We start from the raw sequence: 14,295 nt of genomic DNA, 5'->3' as shown, positions 1-14,295 counted from the left end.
CCTTCCTTCCCCTTCCTCCTCCTCTCCCTGTCTCTCTCTCTCTGTCTCCTTCTCTGTCCCTTTCTCTACCTCTCTTTCTGCCCTTCCCCACAGAACATAATAATTTAACAGTTATCACCCTGTCCTTATTGGACAAAGCACCCCAGTTGCCACTCTGGACATAACACCCATTATGATCATTATTTCTGTTTTGCAACTGGCATTTCTATGCTACAGTGTGGCTTCTGCCATTCCCCAAATCCACCATCCATATGTGGGAGCCCTCAGTTTCGTGTCCACATTTCCCACCATAAAACCAAGTCAATATAAAACAGCAACCACTGAGCTATTGAAAAAGCTGGTGTACTTCCTACCAGTGCATTCTCTACATGCTTAGTGAAGCTTGTGTTCCCTGGGCTCTCCTGGTACCCACAGTCAGGTGTAGCACTCTCAGTGTCTTACACAATAAAGCCATTCAAACCTTTCCCCTTCTTACGCCAGAGAAGTTCTGCCACCAGCACCCCATTCACTGTAGTTCACTTTTATATTTAAGCTTCAAGGTCCCATCCTGAAAATTCAGATATCTTTTCCAGAACATGAAAGCAGAGTCATGAGAAAGTGCCCTGACAAAATTTCTCTCCTAGCAAGCCTCATAATCTACTCTGCCTGCTCCAATACCCTCTAATTCCATTCTCACAAATGCTTCCCTAGTTATTAACGGTACATATTAGTCAACTTCTGGGGCTTCCCTGGTGGCTCAGATGGTAAAGAATCTGCTTGCAATGCAGGATACCTGGGTTCGATCCCTTGGTTGGGAAGATCCCCTGGAGGAGGGCATGGCAATGACAGAGTCAATTCCTAGGCAGCCTGATAAGAAGTCCAGGGCCCCTGAGGAGAGAGGGGTCTGGGGCTCTGAAGGATGAGATAGGGGTCTGGAATTCTCAAGGAGGAGAAAAAAACAAACTTTTTTTTCTACATTTCTTAGTCTTAGAATATTTTTTTCTTTAATCCCAGAACTGATGATTACACAACAAACTCAGTTTAAACTCTGTACTAATGATACTTCCCTGGTGGCTCAGACAGTAAAGCGTCTGCCTACAATGCTGGAGACGCAGGTTCAATCCCTGGGTCAGGAAGATCTCCTGGAGAAGGAAATGGTAACCCACTCCAGTATTCTTGCCTGGAAAATCCCATGGACCAAGAAGCCTGGTAGGCTACAGGCCATGGGGTTGCAAAGAGTCGGACACGACTGAGCGACTTCACTTTCACTTTAAGGATTATACAACAATGTATCCTGCTTGAGGACAGTTTCTCCTTCCTGAAAACCTGACTAATCCTGTTGTCTTAAAATGTATATTATTGGAGTGAGTTTGGTAAAATCTTTCTATTGTTAAATTTTAATCCAGTCATCTTAAAATGTAAATTGTGGGAGAAGGTTTAGTAAGATCTTTACAACCTTGAGACATTCTTTTGATTTATTGTAATAACCAACTTTAGAAATATATAACTCCCTTTCTAAGACTATCAAGGGTGGCACTCTCCATCCCCCTTCTGATGTCTGTGTCAGAAGCTTTCTACGTCCCTTTTCTTACTTTAAGAAAACTCTGCTACACAAAAGCTCTTGAGTGATCAAGCCTGGTGCCTGGTCCCGAAGCTAAATCTTCAGAGATCATGAATCCCACATTGTTCACTGTAAGCTATCAGCAACCCACTCCAGTATTCTTGCATGGAGAATCCCCGTGGATGGAGGAGCTGGCCAGATACAGTCCATAAGGCTGCAAAGAGTCAGACACGACTGAGCAACTAAGCACAGCACAGTCAACCTCTGAGATTCCTTGGGGGTATAAGCTATATTTTCTTGAGGTCCAAATAGTACTTCCCCATTCCAACAGTGACTGCTAAGATCTGATCACAGATAGTGGTCTAGATGAAGTGAAGATTAATGGATGTAGAGCTTGAGGAGAATAGGAAAGCACTATTAAGGCCTTTCATAGCATCAGATGGTCTGCAGGAAAGAGAGGCTACTTTCCTCTGGCAAAAGGAAGAGGGGTGCTTCTTCCTTGGTGGGACATTCAAGGGAAGGTGAGGTTCAAGGTCCTCAGGCTTCTGGACCACAAATTCAGTTTTCAGGCTCTTCCTGCTTTTCTGTAAGGTCCTAACGAAGAAGATACGTCCTGGCTGTGCACTTGGTTTGTTCCGCAGCTGCGTTCCCTTACCTCCTGCACAGTCTGATGCAGGCTTGTAACAGATCGCACTGCTGTTCACAGCAGCCACAGAACCCCTCTGACTCTCACAGACTGTCAAGCTGGCAGTTTATGTCTCTGTCTATTGTTTTCTTTTGCCAAGGACTGCAATGCAGTTAATCCACTGAAATATCTCCATAACTATAATTTTTCCCAAACTGCTTACTCAGCAGAGCCTTTCCATAAAATAGTGTTACACCTACTCCTTTCACCTCCCAATTAACTGTAAGTGAAAACATTAGTAATTATAATGCCACTACATGCCAGGGGCTATTACCCTACTAATTACTGATACTATGGATCCCTCATTGCCATCAGATCACAGGAAACCCAACTCCAAATCGATTCTTAATGTCTGCTTTCCAGGACTTCTCCTGATCCCAACTGGCAAAGCATAGAGTTCCCACAAAGCATAATTTCAACTATTATTGACAAGAAGTTAGGTAGTACAGGAAAGATATTTAAACAAATAATGACAAGATAACAGAATAAATTCTAAAATAAAAATATGAATATTATTTACTCTGAAACCCATCTGAGAAGGTGGGTGATTATACTTGCAAAGTCAGGTATGTCTTCATGGAGAACTAAGGTAACAAAACTCATCCATCATTCATTATGTGTCAGGATCTATGCAAAGCCCTTTATATTTAATACTTTAAATAACCCTATGTTGCAGACAGTTCTGCTGGCTCCGTTTTAAACATGAGAACACTGACCAAAGCTTAGTGAATTCCCACAGATGCTAAGTGGCAGAACCCGGGGTCATGCTTTTGAACACTGTGCTAAGTTTTTTCTGGAAGACTTGATGCTGACCTGGTTTTTGATAAGGTGCTTTTTATCAATTATAGAAGGAGAAAGTACTGTGGGCAAAAAGGAGAGGAGATGCAAAGTCAAAGATATATGAAAAGACTGCCATATTTTAGGATAATAAGAAATTCAGTATGAACTGGGAGCCTTTTAAAGGGTATCTTAGTTTGTTTGGGCTGCAATACCAAAATATTACAAGACTTATAAAGAACAGAAATTTATTTCTCACAGTTCTACAGACTGAGAAGTCCAAGTTCAAGGCACCCAAAGATTCCTTGTTTAGTGGGGTCTATCCCAGGCGGCACTAGTGGTAAAGAACCCACCAGTTCAGGAGACATAAGAGACGCAGATTCGATCCCTGGGCTGGGAAGATCCCCTGGAGGAGGACATGGCAACCCACTCCAGTATTCTTGCCTGAAGAATCCCATGGACAGAAGAGCCTGGCGGACTACAGTCCATAGGGTCGCAAAGAGTCAAACACAACTGAAGTGACTTACCACAGCACACACATCTTCCTGGTTCATAGAATGCTGACTTCTGGCGATTTCGTCACATGGTAGAAGAGCCACGGTAGCTCTCTGGGGTTTCTTTTGTGGGCACTAATCTCATTCATGAGGGCTCTACCCTGATAACTTATTCATCTCTCAGAAACCTCACTTCTTAACACTGTCACACTGGAGAATAAGTTTAAACATGTGAATTTGGGGAAAACAGCAGTGCTCAGTCTATAGCAGAGGAAGAACAGGCCAGAGAATTTAGACTGTACAACCAATTGGTGGGTTTTACAACAGGATGTCATGAAACTCTGAAAATGAATTATGGCCTGGATACCAGCAAAGGGGCCAGAACTTGTGCTGTTCCACTGATGTTACCTTACTCTTCTCCTCTCTGAATCTAAATGCCAGATACCCTATTTGTATCTATATGACTTTGGATGAATCTCTCAATCTCACTATCCTGTTTCTCTAGGTATAATATGAGGAAGATAATAGCTACCACCTACCTTGTCAGATTGTTTAAAATATTCAGTGAAATAATGTGAGCGTAGTACTCAACTCAACATCCACATTTAACAGAGTAAGAATTCAACTATAAGCTCTTGTCCAGAGATAGAAATATTAAAAAAAGCAAGAGAAGGGAATAACAGTTCAACATTATGTGAAATTCCACTTTCAATAACTGGTATTTATTCCTAGGTGAGAAAGGAGGTGTGAATCTGCTCTTCCCATATTTAGCCCTAGTTCCCCCTCCGCCTCTCAGAGTGTGAGCATCTCACAGACCAGAAATCTTTTGTGTTTAAAGCCATAGCTTAGCATAGTGAATGATACAGTATACATTCAGTGAGGGTTCGCTAAATGCTTGTTCATATCCTGGGTGTTATTCTTCTCCACTCTCTCCATCTTCCTAGATGTCTTCAACCTCTGACACTGGTTTATTTGTCAAAGTTTCTCTCTTTGAAGAAATAGCTGTCCTGTGTTGGGGACTTGGCCTACCCTGGTCTGCAGGCAAGTTGCTGGGCAGAAGTGATTTCTTTCAGGATTATCTAGAAGCAGCTACTCTTTTAGAATCGGCTATTCAAACCAGAATCTGTTCCTGAGTTCTTGCCTAATTCCCACAAACATTTCACCTAGAACTGATGTCTATCTATTGCCCTACCAGCCCCAGAAGGAAAGAGGATTAATAAGAGCATATTACTCTCAACTCCTCCTACCCTTTATTTAAGCCCCATCTCATGTCCCAACCTGGGACTAATCTTTTCCCACAACCCTGCCAGGGACAATATCCTTTCCCATCCTGGGAAAATCCATCTCCACCCACAAGGTATGATCTGGTCCCAGGCTCCTGGCAGTCATCATGATCTGACAGCTCATTCCTAAAATGCTTGTTTATTTAGAGTTAGTCAGCCCTGTATACAAGAAATAGCTTGCCAAAGTGGGCCTGCCAAAATGGTGCTGTGCTGGTCCAAGCTGATCTCAACTGGTCCAAGCTGATCTCAACTCCTGCTCCCAGCCCGTTCTCCTGTGCTGGGTGAGAACGATATTAAGCCACCTTTAGTGTGGTCTGTCTTCCACTTTCCATCTCCTGGAAGCAAATGCTTAGGCAAAAAAACAAAAATGCTAACATTTTCCTGAAACAAAAGATAATGTTTAGAGTTCTCTGAGCTCGCAGTACCTCTCTCTTCCCCTGGGAGGATTCTTGGCTTTTTTTCCCCAGCATTGCCCCCAAACACCAGTCTTCACTTACACCTCAATCAAAGAAACCAAAGAAAGTGAGGCCGACTCCTGCCTCCAGGCCAGGCAAGGCCTCTGGTTCTTCAAACTTGGCAAAGGAAGGAAAAGAACAGCAAGAAGCAACTGCACATATTGGTAAAGTACAAAATGAAATAGACAGACTTAATGAACAAGTCAGTGAGATTTTGAAAGTAGAATAAAAATATAACAAACTCTGCCAACCATTTTTTCAGAAGAGTTTGGAATTGATTGCCAAAATCCCAGATTTGGGGGTAACAACAATTTTTAACCATCCACAAGTGTCTGCATTGCTTGAGGAGGAGGATGAAGCGGTGCTGCGTTATTTGACAAGAGTTGAAGTGATAGAATTTGAAGACATTAAATCAGGTTACAGAATAGATTTTAATTTTGATGAAAACCCTTACTTTGAAAATAAAATTCTCTTCAAAGAATTTCATCTGAATGAGAGCGGTGAACCATCTTCAAAGTCCACTGAAATCAAATGGAAATCTGGAAAGGATTCGACGAAATAATCAAGTCAAACACAGAATAAAGCCAGCAGGAATAGACAGCACGAGGAACCAGGAAGCTTCTTCACCTGGTTCACTGATCATTCTGATTCAGGTACAGATGAGTTAAGAGAAGTCATCAAAGATGATATTTGTCCAAACGCACTACGGTACTACTTGGTTCCTGACATGGATGATGAGGAAGGGGAAAGAGAAGAAGATGGCAACGATGATGAAGAGGAAGAAGGATTGGAAGATATTGATGAAGAAGGGGATGAGGATGAAGGTGAAGAAGATGAAGATGATGATGACTAATGGAATGCTGATGGATTCCAACTGTTTGAATTTTCTCCAGTCCCTGGGAGCAAGTTGCAGTCCTTTTCTTTTCTCCTCTTGTGCTCAATCGCCCTTGAGCACAAGGGCGATTTCTGAGGTCTCTTTTCTCCTTTATACCATGGTTCACAACTTATTTTGGAGGAAAATACCTTGAGTAGAATTCAGTAGGAAAAGAATCTCTACCCTTTCAGTTCCAAATTCACTCTTATTGCTTCCTGTTTCAACAAAAACTTTATGGAATCAACATCACCATGCTCTGTGGGAAAAAAGAAAAAGCTTCTGCTCCCTGAGCTCTGCTGGAAGCCGGAGGGTGCTAGGCCCCTGTGTAGTAGCGCATAGAATTCTAGATATTTTCCTCCTTTCTCTGTATATTGGGGTCAGAGATTACACTGTGTCTCTATGTGAATATAGACAGTTAGCATTTACCAACATGTATCTGTCCACTTTCTCTTGTTTAAAAAAAGGAAAAAAAAAACTTTTAAAAAATGGGGTTACAGAAGGTCAGCAAAGGGTAGGTTTGAGGTGTTTGGGTGGGTTAGGTGGGCATTTTGACAACATGGCTTCTCCTTTGGCATGTTTAATTGTGATGTTTAATGGACATCCTTGCAATTTAAGGTGACACTTTTAAAATAAAATTCTCTCCTAAGTGAAGAGGAATGAAAAAGCCTCTTGATGAAAGTGAAAGAGGAGAGTGAAAAAGTTGGCTTAAAGCTCAACATTCAGAAAATGAAGATCATGGCATCCGGTCCCATCACTTCATGGGAAATAGATGGGGAAACAGTGGAAACAGTGTCAGACTTTATTTTTGGGGGCTCCAAAATCACTACAGATGGGGACTTCAGCCATAAAATTAAAAGACGCTTATTCCTTGGAATGAAAGTTATGGCCAACCTAGATAGCATATTGAAAAGCAGAGACATTACTTTGCCAACAAATGTCCGTCTAGTCAAGGCTATGGTTTTTCCAGTGGTCATGTATGGATGTGAGAGTTGGACTGTGAAGAAGGCTGAGTGCTGAAGAATTGATGCTTCTGACCTGTGGTGTTGGAGAAGACTCTTGAGAGTCCCTTGGACTGAAAGGAGATCCAACCAGTCCATTCTAAAGGAGATCAGCCCTGGGTATTCTTTGGAAGGACTGATGCTAAAGCTGAAACTCCGGTACTTTGGCCACCTCATGCGAAGAGTTGACTCGTTGGAAAAGACTCTGATGCTGGGAGGGATTGGGGGCAGGAGGAGAAGGGGACGACAGAAGATGAGATGGCTGGATGGCATCACCGACTCGATGGACATGAGTTTGAGTGAACTCTGGGAGTTTGTGATGGACAGGGAGGCCTGGCGTGCTGTGATTCATGGGGTCGCGAGGAGTCAGACACGACTGAGTATCTGAAATGAACTGAACTGAATGATGACTTGAGCCCTGCCACTTGATGGGAGAATCAGCAGAACCTGTAGAAGATCTTATTTGCAATTGACATTCTCTACTGTAATTTTGTTCCTGTTTATTTTTAAATTTTCTTTTTGTTTCACTAGAAAGGAATGATGAGACTCAGTTTTAAACGTTTAAAGTGTGCATGTTACTTTGTTATAATAAAACTAAATGCGTATTCAAAGGAAAAAAAATAATGTTTAGACATAGGGAAATTTAAACCAAAATTTAGAAAAAAGTACTGTGCACAATTTTCAGGCATATCAAACATATGTCCAATGTAAATTAATAAACAAATGCCTTAACACTGCCATCAGCAGCTTCTGCGTTTGGGTAACATCACTGTCAATTGGGTCCTTGCCAAGAATAATGGATGTGTGTTTGTCTAAGTCAATAAAAGTGAAAAACTGACCAAAGTCCTCTCTCCCAGGAAAAAGAGGACTAAAGACAAAACAAGTCTTCATGCTAAAAGTAAAATTTCCAAATACTGCTTAGTACAGATCTCACTTTTTTTTTAAACATTGTAACTATTATTTGTTATCACCTGGCTGCATGCCATCCTTCCAGCATATACACCAAGCACAAAAGCATTTTTGTTCTTTTTTTATTTTCAGAGTCAAATGAAACAAAAATTTGTCATTGCCATTCCTAATTCATTTAAGAGTTTGATCCTATGAGATGGTTTGAATATGTAATTTGTTGCATTAAAGTTCAGGTTACAAGCTCAAAAGTGGGTTAAAAGCCAGTTCACATTTCCAAGTATCCCTATTGGAAAAGTTAGCAGTCTAGTGGAATGGGTCAGTTCACCCTCAATACCCATTGAAATGTACAAGGATTTTTAGTGCAGAGAATTTTGTGGATATTTGTATGGCAGAGAAAAACAATAAAAGAAAGCTAATGCAGCCCCTTTTCGTGAGATTTAAACAGCAAAGTTTCAACTAAAATCATGATCTTATTCCATAGTGACCTTTTTATTTAGTCTACACAGCTCACATTTTATAACATTTGAAAGAGTTGAGACAAGTGCTATGCACATTTAATTTTTTGTTGGAAGACTGGAATCTCTGAATATTAGAGCTGACAACACACACACAAACTAACCTATCATCTTCCCCACCTTGCTCACTTTATGGTCTGGCAATTGCTAGGAATACATGTGGATGCTGGGGGAAATGAATGAATTTGAAGCACAGGGTTGCCAAATACAAGTCAAGTACCTCAACTTACTGGCTTGGTGATGCTGGTTGAGTTACTTCTCCTCTCTGGATTTCATTTTACTGGCCATAAGACAGAAATGATAATAACAGTTACCTTGTGGAAATATAGGGCTTCCCAGGTGGTCCTAGTGGTAAAGAATCCACCTGCCAATGCAGGAGACATAAGAGATGTGGGTTCAATAACTGGATCAGGAAGATGCCCTGGAGGAGGGCATGGCAGCCCATTCCAATATTCTTGCCTGGAGACCCCATGGATAGAGGAACCTGGCAGGCTACAGTCCATGGGGTCACAAAGAGTCAGACATGACTGAAGCAGCAGCAGCATGGAAATATAGTGAAGCCTGAGTAAAGCACTGTATATATGGGCTGCTGTTGTTGTTCAGTCACTCAGTCATGTCCCAGTCTTTGCGACCCCATGGACTGCAGCACACCAGGCTTCCCTGTCCTTCACCTGATCTTCCAGAGCTTGCTCAAGCTCAGGTCCATTGAGTCAGTGATGCCATCCAACTCTCTTGTCCTCTGTTGTCCCCTTCTCCTCCTGTCTTCAATCTTCCCAAGCATCAGGGTCTTTTCTAATGAGTTGGCTCTTCACATCAGGTGGCCAAAGTATTGGAGCTTCAGCATCATTCTTCTGATGAATCTTCAGGGTTGATTTCTTTTTGGATTGACTGATTTGATCTCCTTGCCATCCAAGGGATTCTCAAGAGTCTTCTCCAACACCACAGTTCAAAAGCATCAATTCTTTAGTGGTCAGCCTTCTTTACAGTTCAATTCTCATATCCATACATGACTCCTGGAAAAACCATAGCTTTGATTATATACCTTTGCTGGGGCAAAGTAATGTCTCTGATTTTAATAAGCTGTCTAGGTATGTCATAGCTTTTCTTTCAAGGAGCAAACGTCTTAATTTCATGGCTGCAGTCACCATCTGCAGTGATTTTGAAGCCTAAGAAAATAAAGTTTGTCACTCCTCCCGTTGTTTCCCCACTTATTTGCCATGAAGTGATGGAATCAGATGCCATGACATTAGTTTTTTTAATGTTGAGCTTTAAGCCAGCTCTCTCCCCCATGTAGCTCATTTAGTAAAGGATCTACCTGCAGTGCGGGAGACCTGGGTTCAATTCCTGGGGCAGGAAGATCCCCTGGAGAAGGAAATGGCAACCCACTCCAGTATTCTTGCCTAGAGAATCCCATGGGCAGAGGAGCCTGGAAGGCTACAGTCCATGGGGTCACAAGAGTCAGACAAGACTTAGTGCTTAATACACTTTAAGATGCTGCACAAACATTACATGCAGTTACACTGATGTGCTATGTTAGTATATGATTTGAAAGCACAGGACCTTAAAGTCCTCATTTTTCCACTGACATTTATAAGTGTTATAGTCTTTATCTACAAAGTAGGATACATACAACATTTTCCTCACAAGGTTTCTATGATGACCCATGAAATATGTGTAAAGCACTTAGAGTGCCCAGTACCTACATAGACACTTCCCGTGAGTGTCAACTCTCACTAGACATTTGAGGATAAAACTGATATTTCTTCAACAAGTATTTAAAGCAATCCAGCCATCTACTAGGCACTCTATCTGTGCTGGGAATGAAGGTGGGAAAAAGATACCTTCTGGCTCTGAGGGGACTCACCGAGGACTGGGAAATAGCTTACTTATATGTCCATTGCCAAAGTGATCAGAAACTTCTCATTGCCCATAAAGTAAAGCTCAAGTTCTTCTTTCTGCATTTAAAGCATTCCACTGCATGACCTCACCCTATCACCCACTGAACCTTCTTATGTAATCTATGTTTCCAATAAAAATTTCTCATGTCAGTGTTGTTATTCGTTGTATTAGTAATGATTCTCTGGAGAAACAGAACCAATAAGAAGAGATTTATTATAAAAATTGGCTCACATAATTAGAAGCTGAGAAGTCCCACAATCTGCCATCTGCAAGTAGGCAACCAGTTCAGTTCAGTTCATTGGAAAAGGCAACCAGGAGAGCTGGTGGTTAATTCAGTCTGTCTAGAGTCCAAGCAGCAGATGCATCGGCGTTTGAGGGCAGAAGAGGATGAAGATATCAGCAAATTCTCCCTTTCTCCACTTTTTGTTCTAGTTAGGATCTCAGTGGATTTTATGGTGCCTGCCCATTTTGGTGACCGTGACCTTCTTTACTCACTCTACAGATTCAAATGATAACATCTTCTAGAAACACCAGGATAGATCTACTCAGGAATAATGTTTTACCAAGTATCTGGGCATCACACTCATGCTGGATTCTCCACCTGGAATACACCTCATTGTTTCTTTTTATGTCAAACCCCTATACTTCACAGCCAAACCGAAGTGCTCTCTATTGTAAACATCTAGTTTTCTGCTTCTTTTCATGTTCCTTTAAGGAACAACTTTTTCTCTACATTTCTTCTAGTGTAGCTGCAGATGTCACTCTTTGGCCAAAAAAATGGGTACAAGAGTACCTGGTTCATGTCTAAGAGAGCATGCAACCCCCCACACACACTTCAGGGAGTAGTTTAGGGGTAGGTATGTGACCCAATGTAGGCTGATGAGAATGACACCCAAGATTAGTGCAGTTATGTTCAGAAAGAACATTTCCTTTTACCTTGGAGTTGTGAAGGTAGTTGTTAAACAAGATGATTGTGAGTCAAGAGCTACAAGATACCATCTTACCTATAAGAACACCCAACTCAGAGGAAAGCAGATCTAAGAGAAAGAGAGAAATAAATCCCTAACAGCACTGTTGACCACTTGTATAGACATCTCTTGACTTTCAGTTAGGGAAGCCAGTCTGTGTATTATTAGTACAACTACTACTTCTATTATTATTACTATTTAGTTACAATCAAGAATCTCCTGCAGACCAAGACCACAGTTTATTTGTATTTGTTTCTCCTATGAATGAGAAACAAATATAGGATGAGTTAAAGAAATGAGAATAAGAAACAAATAGTAGGATGAGTTTTTGCCTACTGCAGGTGCTCAGTAAATGTTAGGTTAGATTAATTAATCTATAATTCATGGAAAGAAATTTAATGGATTCTAAATGGCATACAACCTCACTAACATGTAACCTAGTTCATTAAAGCAGAAGAAATATGTCTGAGTCAAATGATTCATTTGTAAAGATTTTTCAGCTATTCAGTTTCTCTAGAGCCCCTAAAGGAACCAGTACTTTGCATAATAACCTACATAGATAGGAAAATTATAATTTTCCAAGTGTTTTTAATCCTCACTTTAGAAATGAGAAGAAGGCCTGGAGAGATAAACTGATTTCCTACAGTCTCACAGGAAATGGACAGATCACTGCTTTGATTCCAAAGGACTAGCGGTCCTTTGTCTTGCTCTGTCTCCAGAGCCAGGCTGGTATAGGAGTAAGAACTTTTGAAGTCATCCAACCTGGAGGTGAAACCTCATCCTCACCAGCTGTGAAGCACTACCTCAGTCTAGTGCATAGTAAATGGCAAATAAATGTCAGCTTTTGTTATTACCATTAACACAGATTTTTATGTTTCTAAGTACAATAGATGTTTACCTGACTCAAATCTTGGGGCAGTTTCATCTGACTATTTTCCACTGTTACCTATGAGATTTCTCTGCCTTAGGGAAAAACAAACTCCCCAGCAGATGTCTCAGTGGGAAAAAGGCATAAGTTATTGATGTTCGTGTTATGATGGATTTCCCACCCATTATCCATAGGTTTTCATTATTCACTATAAAATGGGACTTTTCTGAGTTCATTGAGGGGAAAATATTAGTTGGCTGTTGTTAAAGATTTGTTAAGTTTCATTCATTTTAATCTAATTTAGATTGAAATCCTTGGAGAGGGAAATGGCACCCCACTCCAGTACTCTTGCCTGGCAAATCCCATGGATGGAGGAGCCTGGTAGGCTGCAGTCCATGAGCTCACTAGGAGTCAGACACGACTGAGCGACTTCACTTTCACTTTTCACTTTCATGCATTGGAGAAGGAAATGGTAACCCACTCCAGTGTTATTGCCTGGAGAATCCCAGGGAAGGGGGAGCCTGGGGGGCTGCCGTCTCTGGGGTCACACAGTCGGACACGACTGAAGTGACTTAGCAGCAGCAGCAGCAGATTGAAATCCTTATAGGCTACAGTAGGTACTTCTCAATAGACTGAAGGTATTTGGTAACTGTTGTTGGAGAAGGAAATGGCAGCCCACTCCAGTGTTCTTGCCTGGAGAATCCCAGGGATGGGGAAGCCTGGTGGGCTGCCATCTATGGGGTTGCACAGAGTCAGACACGACTGAAGTGACTTAGCAGCAGCAGCAGATAAATAAGAAAATGTGAAAATGAATATAAGATTTAATCCTGTAAAAGTGAAAAAGCTTCAGAAATTCTTCCCTCAGATGGAAGGAAAAATTAAAGGACAATTGACTCCTTTATGTGACTGTGATTCTCATCACTGTCCTACTTAAATGTCAAAGGACAGACCTGCAAAGAAAGCACCAACCCAAAAGATATAGCTAACAACAAGGTTTTCTGACCCAGAAAGAAGGCTATTTGAGGCTACTGCAGAGAATTTTATTATGAAAACTTTCTTTAGTTTTTTAAATTTAATCTAGCTAGGTCAAATGTGATTGCTTTGTAAATTTTTTAAAAAGTAAACACACCCAATGACTTAGATGATACTTAGAATCAGTGCACAATTTAAACAGAAGAACTATACAAGAAAGATCTTAATGACCCAGAAAACATGATAGTGTATTCACTCACCTAGAGCCAGACATCCTGGAATGCAAAGTCAAGTGGGCCTTGGGAAGCATCACTATGAACAAATCTAATAGAGGTCATGAAATTCCATCTAAGCTATTTCAAGTCCTAAAAGATGATGCTGTTAAAGTGCTGTACTCAACAAACCAGCAAATTTGGAAAATTCAGCAGTGGCCACAGGACTGGAAAAGGTCAGTTTTCATTCCAATCCCAAAGAAGGGCAAGACCAAAGAATGTTCAAACTACTGTGCAATTGTACTTATCTCACCCACTAGCAAAGTAGTACTCGAAATCCTTCATGACAGGCTTCAACAGTATGTGAACTGAGAACTTTCAAATGTGCAAGTTGGATTTAGAAAAGGCAGAGGAGTCAGAGATCAACCTGCCAACAACTACTGGCTCATAGAAAAAGCAAGAGCGTTCCAGAAAAACATCTACTTCTGCTTTATTGACTATGCCAAAGCCGTTGACTGTGTGGATCACAAGAAACTGTGGAAAATTCTTAAAGAGATGGGAATACCAGACCACCTTACATGTCTCTTGAGTAATCTGTATGCAGATCAAGAAGCAACAATTAGAACTGGACATGGAACAATGGACTAGTTCAAAATTCAATGCACGATGCTGGATGCTTGGGGCTGGTGCACTGGGACGACCCAGAGGGATGGTATGGGGAGGGAGGAGGGAGGAGGGTTCAGGATGGGGAACATATGAAAAAAAAAAATTACAGTACCCTGAAAAAAAAAAGAAATAATAAAAAAAAATTGATGCTTTTGAACTGTGGTTTTGGAGAAAACTCTT

The 14,295-nt window shown here is 41.2% G+C and overlaps 1 pseudogene; it reads left to right on the top strand.

Annotated features, from left to right (window-relative positions):
- The first annotated feature begins 4,440 nt into the window (after window positions 1-4,440).
- LOC105003201 lies at window positions 4,441-7,358 on the top strand (annotated as a pseudogene).
- The last annotated feature ends 6,937 nt before the right edge of the window (window positions 7,359-14,295 follow it).

This window comes from Bison bison, unplaced genomic scaffold (genome assembly GCF_000754665.1).
Source record: "Bison bison bison isolate TAMUID 2011002044 unplaced genomic scaffold, Bison_UMD1.0 scf7180017864464, whole genome shotgun sequence".
Classification (NCBI taxonomy): domain Eukaryota; kingdom Metazoa; phylum Chordata; class Mammalia; order Artiodactyla; family Bovidae; genus Bison; species Bison bison.
Note: the sequence above shows the minus strand (reverse complement) of the source record. Positions and strands in the feature narration are given on the sequence as shown.